This window comes from Crinia signifera, chromosome 1, assembly GCF_055691185.1.
Source record: "Crinia signifera chromosome 1, ASM5569118v1, whole genome shotgun sequence".
In the NCBI taxonomy this organism is placed as follows: domain Eukaryota; kingdom Metazoa; phylum Chordata; class Amphibia; order Anura; family Myobatrachidae; genus Crinia; species Crinia signifera.
The window spans coordinates 352,158,838-352,174,390 of NC_139217.1; the positions used below are offsets into that span (position 1 = coordinate 352,158,838).

The window sequence follows — 15,553 nt, forward strand, 5'->3', positions numbered from 1 at the left end:
GGACGGGTAAGTATCCTTTACATATATGGTCTATTAAACCCTTCACACGGAATATCAGCCGTAAGGGTTAAAGTCCTCCAATATGCGATGCAGTGTATCCACAATCAGTACATGAAGGAGGATATATCCTTAATGAGTAGTTCTAGAAAAGAACAAAGAATAGTGCAATACCGCTTTGCTGGAAAGGGATAACAATTTTATTAATGCACTCACAATTTAAAACTCATAAAAAACATATAGTCACCAGCCGGTGAAGTGATGGGGAGGTTACACCCAAATTTTCTCCTGGATAAACTTCAAGGCTCCGGAACCTCTTCAGTCACACGGGAGATAAGGGTGAAAAGCAGATTTTTCTCCTCCAATAAGGTAACAAGGTAATTCAGCCAGCCACGGGAACCACTTGCTTAATGCATTTCGGACCTTTGGGTCCTTCCTCAGAAGCATAATGCTTCCCATGGCTGGCCAGGTTTAAATAGCTGAAAAGGGCGCCAAGGGAAACTCACGTTTCCAGGCGCAGTGCTCAAACAGGAAGAGAACGCGGCTACGCATGGTATGCGTTCCACCGCGACTTCCTGTTTGCGTTCCATCCATCGGAACGTCATTTCCGGGCGGGTCTCCGGCATAGCAGAAGGGAGGAGCGGGAGGCAAATCTTGTTGCGCTCCACCGCTTGTACTTCCTGTGTGTCAGCTCCCGGAAATTAAGGCCTTAATTTCCGGGCGCTGACACGCAGGAAGTACAAGCGGTGGAGCGCAACAAGATTTGCCTCCCGCTCCTCCCTTCTGCTATGCCGGAGACCCACCCGGAAATGACGTTCCGATGGATGGAACGCAAACAGGAAGTCGCGGTGGAACGCATACCATGCGTAGCCGCGTTCTTTTTTAATTCTAACTAATGCATATCTAACTTTGGTCAATGCCTAACTAATCCATGTCTAACTTTTGGTATCGACCTAGTCACTGGGCAGTATTCAATGAGTTTTATGGCGATGTGCAGCGAATCCTGTTTAGGATTCGCTGCACAGTCGTCATGTTCCGGAGCCTCGCTGTTCCCCTATTCAACGTTGCAGGGGCTCGCTGCCCCTGACGGCGATTCTTAACCCCTGCGGCGGACGCCCCAGGGAGCCAGGGGACGGTGGCAGGCAGGGAGATGGAAGTCTCCCTGCCTGCCCCAGAATGTATGTGGGGGGGGGGGGAGGGCTACCCGGGACCCAGGCAGCACAAGCTGCCCCCTGGGAGAGCTAGCAGGGGACCAGATAGCACTGCTCTCAATCGTGCATATGTAATGATCGGGAGCAGTGAATATATGAATATATAATGAGTGGCTCCCGGCCCCCTGCTGGCCAATGTGTATAATTTTTTTTTTAAATAAATAAATTAGAAATTAAATATATATTCATGTGCAGTAAGCACATGAATAAAAATAGCATGCCCCTTCACATAATAAAATTCCTGATTTTTGACACCACATTTAAAAAACAAACCTTTCATTTAAAAGTTCACATTCCACTTCACCATAAAAAGATAACGATTTCTACACGGTGAAGCACGTCGATAATAACCTTGAAATGTATTCGCCATCTGGTCATTGAATAGGGTGATTCACTTTTTTAGTCAAAAAAATCGCCTTACAGCACGAAAATAGCACAAATTCGCCGTAGAACATGGCGAATCAGCCTCATTGAATACTGCCCACTGTCTAACTAGACATTGTCTGTCAACCATCTAGAATGCCACTAAATAAAGTACTTTTCTTCCATGGTGCATATTTGAAAATTACAAGGTCATTAGTCCTGTAAGTGTTTTATGACCAATGAGGAAGGAAGTAAATGTCTCTCAAGCTTCTAAATAATGTGAGCTATGTAATGTGTTGGGTTCTATCTATCTACCACCTTCTTGATTTACTGGAAGTGAGATGGTTGAGGGGTTCCTGAGTTACTGCTGTCATGCTAAGCATGTGTTTAAGGTCCACTCTATTGGAAATGTTCCTGTCAGGGATTTCACCCATGTAAATATTCATGGTTAATGATTTGAAGTGATTGTGTGCTTAATACCCATTTACCCATTTATTAAGATTAATCATTAATCTGGTTGGGGGTAAAATTAGCATATTTTTCCAGGTCTTTTTTTTACCTTTCACTTCTCAGATGTCTAAAAGGTCAATTGTGTGGCAGAGAGACAGGAACAGGGAATATTTGTAGTGGTAACTCATTAACACAATCAGTAGAAGCCTCTATTTAGAGTACAGTTTCCTGGTTTCCCCTAATTTTTTCCCTAGAATGTTTCAGGAATTTTATTCTGGATCAGATGTAGAAAACTTAGATCTGCTTGCAGTGGATCTCTGAAGTCAGTATATTTAATATGCTTATTCAGTACTGTAACTAGATATTTTGGTGCCCCGTGCCAGAAAAAGAATTGGCGCCCTTCCCTACTCAAAATAGGGACAGCGTGACAACATTTTAGGGGTGTGGCTTCATCAGGAGGGGTGTGGCCACCTAATAGTACCAATTCCTATTACACCACAGTTATATTAGCAGTAGTGTCCCTTATTCACAATACACCACACACTAGTGCCACTTGTACACATTTCGCAAGGTAGAACGCCTACATATTGTGCCAAGACTAGAGACAAGGCAGCAGAAGGGAAGGCAGACAGGGCCAGAAGCAGAATTGGGCACTTGTCTTTTTGGGTACAAATGGTACATATTTATACTAGGGATGTGCACCGGGCACTTTTCGTGTTCCGTGAAACACCTTTTGGGTCTGTATCTCGGGCAGTGTTTTGGATCTGGATCTGTTCCAAAACACTACCATTTTCGTGTTTCGTGGTTTGTGTTTTGTGCTTTGGGTTCTGATTTTTTGTTTTATAAAAAGCATAAAAACTGCTGAAATTGCAGAAGTTTGTGGTTTTTTTTGCTCCTACGCTATTATTGACCTCAATATAATTAATTTCCACAACCTTCTACACTGCTCACTGACCAGATTCCCCGCTACACTGGAGGGAGGACAACTTAGGTAAAATAAAGCCACTTTGACTTTGTACAGGTGCTTTCAAACTGCCTTTTTGTCCTGCCAGTACAGTTAAGGACTGTCTGACATTTCTGCTGTCACTAAAGTAATCCTCCACCACAGTGATGGGAAGGTCCGGCATCGCAAACCACCAACACCCTTTGACTCTCCTTGGGTTTGTGATAAAATATCTTTAGGAAGGTGCAGTTGTTTGCAGTTGCTGCCGTGCGGTGTGTGCTATGCTCGGTCCTGTGCCCTGTAATACATGTTTAGCATGGACATAGTAACTGATACCAGCTTCCTAACGAAGGTCATTGGGAAGAATATCAAATTTACAACCACTAATGGATGCTTTCAGGGCGTGCCAATGAGTATTGATGCGAGTCGTACAATCACTTTAAGAAAAGTTAAGGATTTAGCAACTGGGAAAGAAGTTCCTGGAATAAAAATCCTCTTTGGGCATACCATTCTGAAAGTGGAACCAAGAAGAATCATCTGGCCCTTCAAGTCAAGAGGCAGAAAATACAGCTAATGATAGAGATAAAACCTTATCATAAGAGAGCGTTGAAGATGCTGGGAAACCTGCCGGGGAAGTGAGAGAGCCTGATCTACCTGAACTGCATGGATCCATGACAGTATCCTACAGGCCATTAAATGGGCAGTTGAGGATGAAGATGCAGACTATGTTGTGATAGATCAGTTTCAGCCTATGCTTGGTCCTGCAATTCGACATCTACAGAGCCAGAAAGTCCTGAGCTTAGGTGCAGTGGGACTTGTGTTGCCATGCAAAGTTGTGCTGGCTGCAGGTGGCTACGAAAAAAATGTGTTTATCTTTTTGATGTCCTTCTGTTGGGGCCTGTAATTTTCAGAAATGGGCTACAAATGGCGCTTGAAGACAAAAGCATTCTAAATGTGGTCCATTACTGTCGCTGGCTGGGGGATGCCTCGTCCCACCAATATGGGGTGGTTCTGCAATGTCTTTGATACACAGGTAGGAGATGTATACCTGTTCTTCATGGAAACCAGGGGCTTCCTTCCTAATCGTCCACGTTCATTTAAGGAATGTTTGATTCGACATCTCAACATGCCGTCTTCATAAGTTTCATTCCTGACTTACAAGCAAACTTTAACAAAGGAGAACCCCAATATATGGCTTGATCATCTAATGTCTACACATTTGCTCAAAGAATTGGCTCTGGAAGTCTTGCACCGCTTGGCTCTGTGCCTAGCACTGTTGGATGCCATGTTAGCTGATTTGACATCATTGGTTGATGTGTATTTAAATACATATAGCCAAGGAGCAGCAGAGGATTTGGGCCGCACTGAGATCTGCTCGGAGCTTCCAAAAAAAATTCAGCAACTTTGTGTTTTCCATCAAGCTAGGTGAGACTTACAAACTGATTTACAAGCAGTTTAATAAACGATAACCCCACTATATAGCTTGATCGTCCAATGTCTACACATTTGCTCAAAGAATTGTCTCTGGAAGTCTTACACCGCTTAACTCTGCACCTAGCACTGTTGGGATGCCATGTTAGCTGATTTTACACCATTGGTTGATGGGTATTTAAATACATATAGCCAAGGAGCAGCGGATGATTTGGGCCGCACTGAGATCTGCTCGGAGCTTCCAAAATAAATTGTTTTCCAGCAAGTTAGGCGAGAGGAAGCAAATAAGCAATACACGGATACATTGTCAATGGCCAAGGGTTTCTTAACCGGGTGGATAAGATAGGCCAATGAATGCACCGAGGAAGCTGGCTAACTATACTAAGCCACACAAATGTGCGGCCCAAACACGTGGTTCATCTAGGAGTGGCACTGCAGCGGCAGACAGGATGGCAGTTTGAAAAACTAGGCCCCACAAAGCACATAATGGTCAAAAAAAGAGGTGCAAGATGGAATTGTCCTTGGGTCCTCCCATCCACCCTTATGTTGCATAAATAGAACATGCACACTTTAAAAAAAACTAAATTTTCAGTGACTAAAATGATTGGTTTGTTTGGGCCCCCACAAGAAAAGAAGCAAGTCACCTCTTCCTGCACAAACTTGCTTTGTAGAGGCAAGATGTCTTCCTCATCCTCCTTCTCTGATTCCTCACCCCCTTCAGCATGTACTTCCTCATCCTCACAGATTATCAATTCATCCCCGCTGGACTCCACAATCACAGGTCCCTCTGTTATCTCTGGAGGCAATTGCTGGTCTTCATTAAAGAATTGATAATTCATTTTTAAAAACATCGTCTTCTCCACATATTGTGGAAGCAACCTCCTATGCCAATCACTGACCAGGTTTCCCGATTCACTAAAAACTCTTTTGGAGTACACACTGGAGGGGGGACAACGCAGGTAAAATAGAGCCAGTTTGTACAGGGGCCTCCAAACTGCCTTTTTATCCTGCCAGTACAGGTATGGACTGTCTGGGATGCTCTCACGAAAGTAATCCTCCACCTTTTTTTCAATGGTGACAGCATCCAATGCAGCGACAGCAGAAATGTCAGCAATCATTGGCAGGTCCTTTAGTCCGGACCAGATGTCCAACTCCAAACTCCCTCCTGCCTGCCCTGCATCACCGCCAGCGGGTTGTGTGGGAAATTGCAGCTTTTTCCTTGCAGCCACAGGTGTGGTAGAAAATGAGGGAGGAGCTGTTGCCATGTTACGGTCTGCTTCAGATGCCAATCTCCTGACCAGCAGATCTTTGTAGACTTGTGTCTGCCGGAAATAGAGACACAACATACGCTTTAAACCGAGGATCAAGCATGGTGGCCAGAATGTATTCCTCTGACTTTAACAGACTGACCACCCTCGTATCCTGACAAAGAGTATGGAGGGCTTCATCCACAAGAGCTACATGCTTTGCGAAATCACAATGCTTTAGCTCCTCCTTCACTTTCTCCAGCTGCTTCTGCAACAGCCTTATCAAGGAAATCACCTGACTCAAGCTGGCAGTATCAGAGCTGACTTCACGTTTGGCAAGTTGAAATGGCTGGAGAATCTTGCACAACAAGGAAATCAGCCTCCACTGCGCTTGAGTCAGGTGCATCCCCGCTCCTCTGCCTATGTTGTAGGTGACCGAGTAGGCTTGGATGGCCTTTTGCTGGTCCTCCGTCCTCTGCAGCATATAAAGGGTGGAGTTCCAGCACGTTACCACCTCTTGTTTGAGGTGATGGCAGGGCAGATTGAGGAGTTTTTGCTGCCGCTCCAGCCTTCGGCAGGCAGTGGCAGAATGCTGAAAGTGTCCAGCAATTTTGCAGGCCACTGCAAGCATCTCCTGCACGTTCCTATCACTTTTTAGGACATGCTGCACCACCAAATTTATAGTGTAGGCAAAACATGGCATGTGCCGGAAATTGCCCATAATTAATGCCCGCACAATGTTACTGGCGTTGTCTGACACCACAAATCCCCGGGAGAGTCTAAGTGGGGTAAGCCACTGGGAGATGATTTCCCTCAGTTTCTCTAAGAGGTTGTCGGCGCTGTGCCTTACTAAAACCAGTGACACACAGCGTAGCCTGCCTAAGAAGGAGCTGGCATGCAGGAGATGCTGCTGCTGCGGAAGGTGATGCATCTACCCAGTGGGCTGTCACAGTCATATAGTCCTTAGTTTGCCCTGAACCACTTGTCCACATGTCCATGGTTAAGTGGACAGTGGGTACAACAGCATTTTTCAGGGCACTGAGGACACTTTTTCTGACATCTCTGTACATCCTCGGTATCGCCTGCCTAGTGAAGTGGAATCTAGACCATTTGGTACCGGGGACACAATACCTCTATCAACTGTCTAAATCCCACTCCACTGATGGCGGACACCGGACGCACATCTAACACCAACATAGCTGTCAAGGCTGCAGTTATCCACTTTGCCATCAGATGACTCCTGTTGTACTTCGTCCTCGTGGCAAATGACTGTTGGATGGTCAGTCGCTTTGAAAAGACATAGCGATGTTACGACTTCCCCTCTGGGACGATGACCGACTCCCAGCAGCATGGTTAGTTTTCCTCTGTGTGGCCACATGAGATCGGATGTGTGAGCGCACACATCAGCTCGCATTATAGCACATGGATTCGGGTGATGGGGCGGTGTTTACCTGCTCGCTAGCCAGTGTATGTACACAGCCTACTGACCAGGTCTGAATTAACCCCTTAGTCACGTGTAATATAACTAATTTTGAGTAATACATTTAAGTGCAAATTGCAATGCAGAATAAACAACGGTGCCCAGCTTCTTGACAATGTTCCTTGATGTCTGTGTTTAGCCACAGAAAGCTTGACATCATGCTTAGCTGTAATTAATTTCTAGGGACACTTTGTTCCTGTTCTGTTGCATTGCACACTTTATATTGTCTTCGTGGTCCTTGATGCCACACAATCCCCACAATGGTATGTGATGTAATCTTGATAACAAATGTACCTTTAGGAATATTAAATCCTCGCCTCCCAAGCATATACAATGAGGATTTCAGCATTATACCTAAAACTATTTATTATACTATTTTAAAAAGTAATTTCTGCTTGACTTGCATTGGACACATGCCTTATCCAGGGGTATCTCAACAGCATTGTAGGCCCTGGGTGAAGGAACCAATTAAAAAAATATATAACATACAGTACCCTGCCTGTGTCATCTCTCCACATGTTTCCATAAGATGAATGGCTGTCAGCACTTTGATTGTATACCAACTGCCATTTCGGTCTGGCTGCAGGATGGAAGGAAGCAGAAAATGCTGCCCAGTGTGCCTACACGTTAAGATGGCCCTAGCCTTATTTGGGTATATAATATATTGCATTTACAGTGTGTTTCACACCTTTTAATAACCATATACCCATTGGTATATTTGCAACCTTATTGATTGTCCACTTTGCAACTAAAGTATGACGCTAATCTAACCAGTGTGTAACTAACTACAGTATACATGAGTGGAACAGTAGCAGCATCTGGAATTGGCCCCTGTTCAATATATGCACAGCCAGGTCAATGGCTCCTGTGTCTACTGTCTATTTACAATAATAAACATTGGCTGATACAGCTTTAGCTACGCTACTCATTCTAGGTTCCAGGTTATGCTCTATATAAAATTCTGTGAAGTTATTTGTGTAATGTTTATATAATATAGAGACATATATATATATATATATATATACACACACAGGACAAAGGTGCGGCACTCGGGTACAGAGAACACAGGAGACGTGGGCGTCAGGCAACGTTTCAGTTTATAACTGTTTTCAAGCAGTGATACAAAGAACAAGCAAACATTTAAATACCTGTATCGGCGCCGCCTCTCAACATGGGGGATGCTGGCTTCCGTGCAGTGACGTCCCGGTGGACGCTGTCGCGCTGCCGATGACGTCACCTCGTCAGCGTGCTCACCTCCTCGGGAGGCGCGTCATAGTTGCTAAGCAACAGATACTATACAAAAGGACATACTGAAAGATATGAAAAGATGGTACTATTTACCTAGAAGGGCGCCAGCGATTGAAATCGCGGGCGTCGGGGGTAAAAATCGCGGTCATCGCGGGTAAATTGGGATGCCCGCGATGACCGCGATGACCGCGATTTTCCCATAGGGAACAATGTTAAAAAGGCTGATTGACCGCGATTTTACTGTTAAATGCCTCAATGGACCCGATTTGGCCATAGGAACCAATGTTATATGGGCCACAGAGCCCAAATAGGCACAATTAACCCTTAAATGTCCCCCCCAATTTTTAACGCCACCCCACGATCCACGCCAACCCGAAGCGTGGCGAGCGCAGCGAGCCCGCGAGGGGCGGCGGTACGCGTCCTCCGACCTTTTCATGCCCTACTATCCACTTGGGCGTGGAGTGAGAATAGAATAGTGTGGCGAGCGCAGCAAGCCACCGAGCCCGAAGCGTGGCGAGCGCAGCGAGCCCCGCGAGGGGACGCGGATACCTTCACAGGTAGACGCGTCCCCTCGCGGGCTTCACAGGTGTCGGCGTCGCCACGGACACCTGTGAAGCCCGCGAGGGGACGCGTATAACTGTGAAGGTATCCGCGTCCCCTCGCGGGGCTCACTGCGCTCGCCACGCTTCGGGCTCGGTGGCTCGCTGCGCTCGCCACACTATTATATTCTCACTCCACGCCCTAGTGGATAGTAGGGCATGAAAAGGTCGGAGGACGCGTACCGCCGCCCCTCGCGGGCTCGCTGCGCTCGCCACGCTTCGGGTTGGCGTGGATCGTGGGGTGGCGTTAAAAATTGGGGGGGACATTTAAGGGTTAATGGGCTCTGTGGCCCATTTAACATTGATTCCTATGGCCAAATCGGGTCCATTGAGCCATTTAACAGTAAAATCGGGTCCATCGGGCCTTTTAACATTGATTCCTATGGTAAATCGGGAGCATCGCGTCGCGGGCATCGCGGGTACATTTATGGCCGGCCGCGACGCGACCGACACGATTTCCATGTTTAACATGGGTTTCAATGGGAAATCGCGGGCATCGCGTCGGTCGCGTCGCGGCCAGACATAAATGTACCCGCGATGACCGCGACGGGCGCCCAACTAAGTAAAGAGTACCGAAAAGATAAACATATTGAACACCGTGCATATAAAAAGGATACCAGTACATACATACAAATAATAGACAAACATATACAGCAGCTGTCTCATAAGGAAAACGATTTTGATAGAATACTGTACATCATGTGGATCTGCGTCTGTTCAGTTAATGAAAACAGCTATATGAAATGTACTCATTGAGCCCTTTTGGCTGGATTACATCCAACCGGGCTATCCACGGGTTTTCACATTGAATGAGCTTCAGCCCACGATTCCCTCCTCTGATGGAGGGTGCAATAGTATCGATCATGCGATACCGCAGGCTATTGAGGGGATGTGCCGCATTGGCGAAGTGCCGGGCCATAGGCTGGTCGCTGTGGCCGGCCACCAGGGCATTGCGGATGGCAGACCGATGGGCAGTCATGCGAATTTTAAATTTGTTTTCGGTTTTGCCGATGTATACCAGACCACATGGGCGTATAATCTGGTATACAACGAACGTAGAATCGCAATTTAGGCGATGTCTGATTTTGTAAGTGTGCCCTGAATGCGGGTGTTGAAAAGTGTCACCTGCCAGTAAAAACTGGCAGGTGACACACCCACATCTGCTGCAACCTAATTTAGGCAAAGGCAGAAATGAGGCAGAAGTAGCAAATGTTTTCTCGGGTTTAAGGTTGGCTATATCGGTCTTAACCAGCCAAGACCTCAAATTCCTACCCCGAGAATAACAAGGCATGAGTCTGTGATCCCCTGATCCCGTGGAGGAATCTGAAGAGATCAAAGGCCAATGCCTTTTGGCAATCTTTTTAATACTGGGTGACATGGTATTATATTTGTTAACCCATGGTACTATGGCAGTTTTTTGCGTCTTAGAACCCTGTGGGGACAATAAGGAGTCTCTGTCAAGATTAAGAGCTTTGTTTTTAGCCTCCTCTAAGATTTTGTTACTGTAACCTCTAAGTTTAAGTTTTGTTATCAATTTTTCTATTTGTTGCATTGCCACCTCCCTATTGCTATTAATGCGCATGATGCGGACCATTTGTGAAAATGGAAGACCGCGAATCAATGCTTTGGGATGGCAACTTGAGGCCTGCAATAATAGGTTGCGGTCCGTGGGCTTGGTAAAAACAGTGGTGGATAGTGCATTTGATTTAATATCGATATGCACATCCAAAAAATTCATGGAAGTTTGATCCATAGCATAAGTAAATGCAATGGGACCACCTAGCTGGTTGTATTCCTGTAGGATGTTTTCAAATGTATGTTTGGGGCCCTTCCACACTACGAATAAATCGTTGATATATCGACTAAACGATATCGTGTTGTCCCTCATGGTAGGATTACCATAAAACAATTGGTCCTCTACCGAGAACATCACGATATTGGCATAACACGGAGCTGCGCTCGAACCCATCGCGCAGCCCCGTGTTTGCAGAAAAAACTTATTATCGTAAATGAAAAAGTTGTTACAGGATGAGTTTAAGCATTTTTATAATCACAACAATTTGTGCCTCAGGAAAAGCTTTTTTCTTTGTTAAGAATCTGGTTACTGCCTCTAACCCATACTCATGGGGAATCGATGTGTATAAACTAACAACATCTATACCGATTAACCAACAGTTGTCAGGCACCTAACCAATCTCATTCAATTTAGATAAAAATCGTCCAGTGTCCCTCAAAAAGCTGGGTTCTTGGACAATCCAGGGCTGTAGTAGGGAGTCCAAGAGAATGGCCACCGGCTGGAACAATGAACTCCGGGCTGCGATGATGGGGCGCCCGGGAGGAGATTCTATGCTTTTATGCATTTTAGGAATAGCATAAAAGAGGGGGACAATGGGGTGCTCAGGGATCAAAGCAGACAACCAAGAGTCCTCTATCAGCCCAGTGTCCACTGCTTCTTTAAGCAGATTTTTAAGTAGTTTCCTACACTGAGCGGTGGGGTCCTGACTAAGAGGCTTGTACACATTGAGGTCAGATAACTGACATTCTGCTTCGGCTTTATAATCGTGGAGGTCCTGGAGCACGATGCCCCCGCCCTTGTCGGCCGGTCGAATAATGAGGCTTTTATTCTGTGAAAGCGATTTGAGAGCTTGCCTTTCAAGTGGCATGAGATTGTGGTGCTGTTCGATGGGTAAGTGTTGCAGTTCTTTGACCTCTTGCTCCAGCATTCTAGAAAATGTCTTGATGCTTGGATTGTTCGACAATGGGTCAAAGCTAGAAGGAGGCACAAAAGGTTTAAGTTTTTCAGGCAGGATTCTTGCTGGGGCATTTGTATTTCCGTTAGTTATGTTGCTTTCTGGGGGTCGTGAATGAAAAAACTCTTTGAGTCGTAATTTGCGGTTTAGGGCGTGTTGTTCGATATCCCACTGCAATTTCTCAAACCCGTTAGACGGGACAAATTAAAGTCCTTTGTTCAAGAGCTTGAACTCGCTAGGAGAAAGCTCATACGACGACAGGTTGTAAACTGTGCTCATTTCTGTTTGGGCGGTCTGCCCACTCGGCCTCTGCCTTTTCCCTTGGCCGCCGCGCCTCGTGGCCCTCCTCTTGGGCCTCCAATTGTGGCTCGGGTGGTAACCCCTAAAGGGGCCGCGGCTGCAGAGGAACTTTCTCTTTCAGAATTAGAGCTTCCTGTCTCATGAGAGGAGTCTGATTCAAATCTAGACATAGGTTTTCTATTTCGTCTGAAGAATGGGACTCGACGTTGATCAGACCCACTTGGGTCAGAAAGCCATTTATAGACTGTGTGTCTTTCGTAGTCCATGGTGACCTTTTGCAATTTTTCTTTTTTTAAATTAATAAGGTCCTTTTTATATTGGGTAATTTGTGTCTGCATCTCTGTCTGCCAATTGGTCTCTTTGTCAGCAATCAGGGTAGGTAAATGCGAGTCTTCAAAGGTAGATAACTTTCCTTTAATCTTCTCCAGCTCTTTGGAGGACTGGTCGATGACTAGCACCATTAAATCAAACTCACATTTATTGACAATGGTGATCCAGCGTTTGCAGAATGCGGGATCATGGCGGCCGATGGTGGGGCAATTTTTGACTCTGAATCCCCTTGGGATATATTTGAGTTTATAATAGTCACTAAGAGAGAGGCAGTGCAAATGAAAATCTACCTTTCTTTTTTAGCCTGATCCAATCGCGAAAAATTAAATCGCTGGTGCTAGCTTCAATCTCATCATTAATTCCCTTAGTGCACCACTTGCTGCAGAAGATGGCTGATAAGGGCTGTGGGGTCCTCTGTCGACATGTTGACACTCCAAAGTGTACAACTGTGCCGCTGTGGACTTCCGCTGGAACGATAGGTGCTGCTGTGATATGTGTCAGTCAGGGAGCCCCACTGGGCTAACAAGCACCGTGCAGACACCAATGGATAAAAACAACAGGAGAGATCTCTCTCCTCCTGCAAGTCCGCTTGAATCTGCTTTGCTGAGCAGGTTACAGTTCTGAATGTGCTGGGTGCTAGGAAACTGGATGCTTTCACTCTCAATGGGTGTCCGCTCCTTAATACAGAACCTTGGGCATATACACTAGGTGATTCATCGTGCCCTACAGGCGCTCTTCACACCGTCGTAAGGGGCTCCCCTCCTTAACCTGTGAACTGTTTTATTGCATGAAATATGGTTGTATTATACTTTAGTTAGAGGTGACATACTGTATTTCAGATGAAAATGGCGTGCAATTGTGAAGGGGGTGTAGCCTATTCTGTTGGTATGAATGTGTGCAGCTGGGGGAGAGGCGTGTGCAAGTGTGCAGCAGGTGGGTGAGGTGAGGCTGGGGGTGCAGGAGGGTGGCTAGGGGTGGTGTGGGTGGAGGAGCTGTAGTGGGTGGAGGAGCTGTAGTGGGTGGGGTAGGGGCATGTGGGAGGTTAGTGTGGATGCTGGAGGGGCGGGTGTATCAGGTTGTGGAGGTTCGTGTGCGTGGATACTCCAATTTTTACCAACTGCTTTCCATTGTGCGTGCAGGAGGGTGACAGGCAGCAGCACCCCCCCATGTGTCCCCGCCCTTCCCTGGACAGGCAGGCCTCTACACTGACATGCACACCCAGGTCACCCCCAGTGAAGGAGTGCGGTAGTGGAGGCCCTGGGATCAGTCTAGGCAGCCCTTGGGCCGGCAGCAGAGACATGTTAGAGAAGTGAAATGTCCCACTTGGGACTTTCCACTTCCACTTTGTACCCAGCGCTGGCCACAATCTCCCCCACATCCCAAAACCGGCTTGGCTGGTACCTGTAGGAGGCATGGTCTTGGGCGCTGCATTTCCGCCTTCCTCCCGCAGGCTCCGTTAGTCTAGGAGCAGCGGCGGCGGGTGTGTAGGATGTTGGCGTCGGCGCTAATGTTGCAGACGGCTCCCCAGGTACATGCAGGAGGCGTGTGACCGGCACTGCACCTTGTCCTTCCTCTCCAGCAGGCTCCATTACTACTGCAGCAGCAGCGGCGGAGGATCTTGGCAGCTCTGTGCTGGCTGAGGCCGCGCAGCTTCTCTGGAGAGGAGCAGGGGGAGGGAGTTGATGATGGAAGGGTGGAGGGTCGGCAGAGAGATAGGAGGAGGCAGGTGGAGGGTGGAGGTTGAGGGTGGTACCTCAGCAGCAGCTGCAGCATGGCATCTTGTGTGAGGGGGGGTACATTTATTGTGTGCGGGGGCATAATGGGGGCTAGCCCCTCATACTACTTGGCATATTATTTTAGAACTTTTGTTATTTGTTATATATATAGCCAGGGGAGCCGAGAGAGGGGGGGAGCAGGTACTAATTACCCGGGCCCAGGCTTGCTGAAGGGGCCCTGCAGGGGCCCTGGTTCGACCCCCACCCTCCGTCCCTCCCGGGTAGCAACAGTAGCAAACACTTCTACAGCATGTGCTGTGCTGACAACAGGCTCAGCATGAGTGTCTCACTGACAGCGTGAGAGGTCATGCTGAGCCTGCTGTCAGCACAGCACATGCTGTAGGTGTGTGTTGCGTCTGAGATTACAGTTTTCTTTCACCCTCCTCTAAACATTTTGAGGGCGTGGCCTAAGTGTGGGAGGTGCCCACACCACCTCCCACACTTAGGCCACACCCCAAAAATTTTACCGGGGCCCGGCATTCCTCTCGGCTGCTGAAGAAAAAAGAGAAAAGACTCTCTCTTTGTTGGGGCACTCTTGAATTATTTGAGGTTTAGATGATAATGATAATATTACATAGATAGGTGGTGAGTAAACCACACAGACCACTTGCCACTGTGATGCCCAAAAAAAGGGGGGGGGGGGTTTTGACTGTAAGTACTAGATAACGATGTGTTTAGGAAAACAGAGCTGGAGCACCCATGCCTCTGAGTCCTATTCGTGAAAATGTTACTTATATTAAAATATAGCTTTTAATAATAACTCTTAAAATATACTAGACAGACATGTAGACGAGACAAGGACATGTATACATATAGACAAACAATTATGCAACAGTGTATATTGCTCCGTATATATAGCAAAATAGGACCTGGGGGTAGTGGGAACAGGCAAAAAAGGTGTGTAGTGAGTGTGGAGTCCCCTCAAAGTGGTGGTTCACACTCAGTAGCGTCCCAACACCCACTCCGTTCCTCAGGTCTGGTATGCCTAGACCTGTATCAGAGAATTGTGCATGTAGAGGTTGTGATACATATAACACGAGTTGCTAGTCTTGCAACAAAGTTTATCCACAAATAGTCCTAAATGGGAGAAGAAAGCGACCAGTGTACATGCATGCACCAAACTTCTCTTTTACATTGAAGGTCCTATCGCTGTCACGGAAGGCATATATACCCACAGTGCAAATAGTCAGGTACCAATATTTATCACAATAAACAATTTTAGCTCCTGTTTTGACACTGGTGTGGCCAAATAGAATCTGGAGACGGTGGGAGCAGGGAAAAGGAGGTGTATTGGGTATAGGATCCCCTTAACACGGCTGTTCCCACTCGCTCTCTATCCCAGTGACTACTCCGTATCTTGGGTCTGATATAACTAGAGACCAATTTCCCAGGAATGGTGTGTGTAACACATTTGACACATTTTACACAG

General features: G+C 46.7%; 1 protein-coding gene and 1 pseudogene across 2 annotated transcripts in view; both read left to right on the forward strand.

Moving 5' to 3' along the window:
* Positions 1 to 15,553, forward strand: part of SLC5A1 (solute carrier family 5 member 1) — an 82,578-nt gene that overhangs the window by 22,062 nt on the left and 44,963 nt on the right. The window lies entirely within an intron of this gene.
* LOC146031109 (piRNA biogenesis protein EXD1 pseudogene) lies at positions 3,281 to 4,393 on the forward strand (annotated as a pseudogene).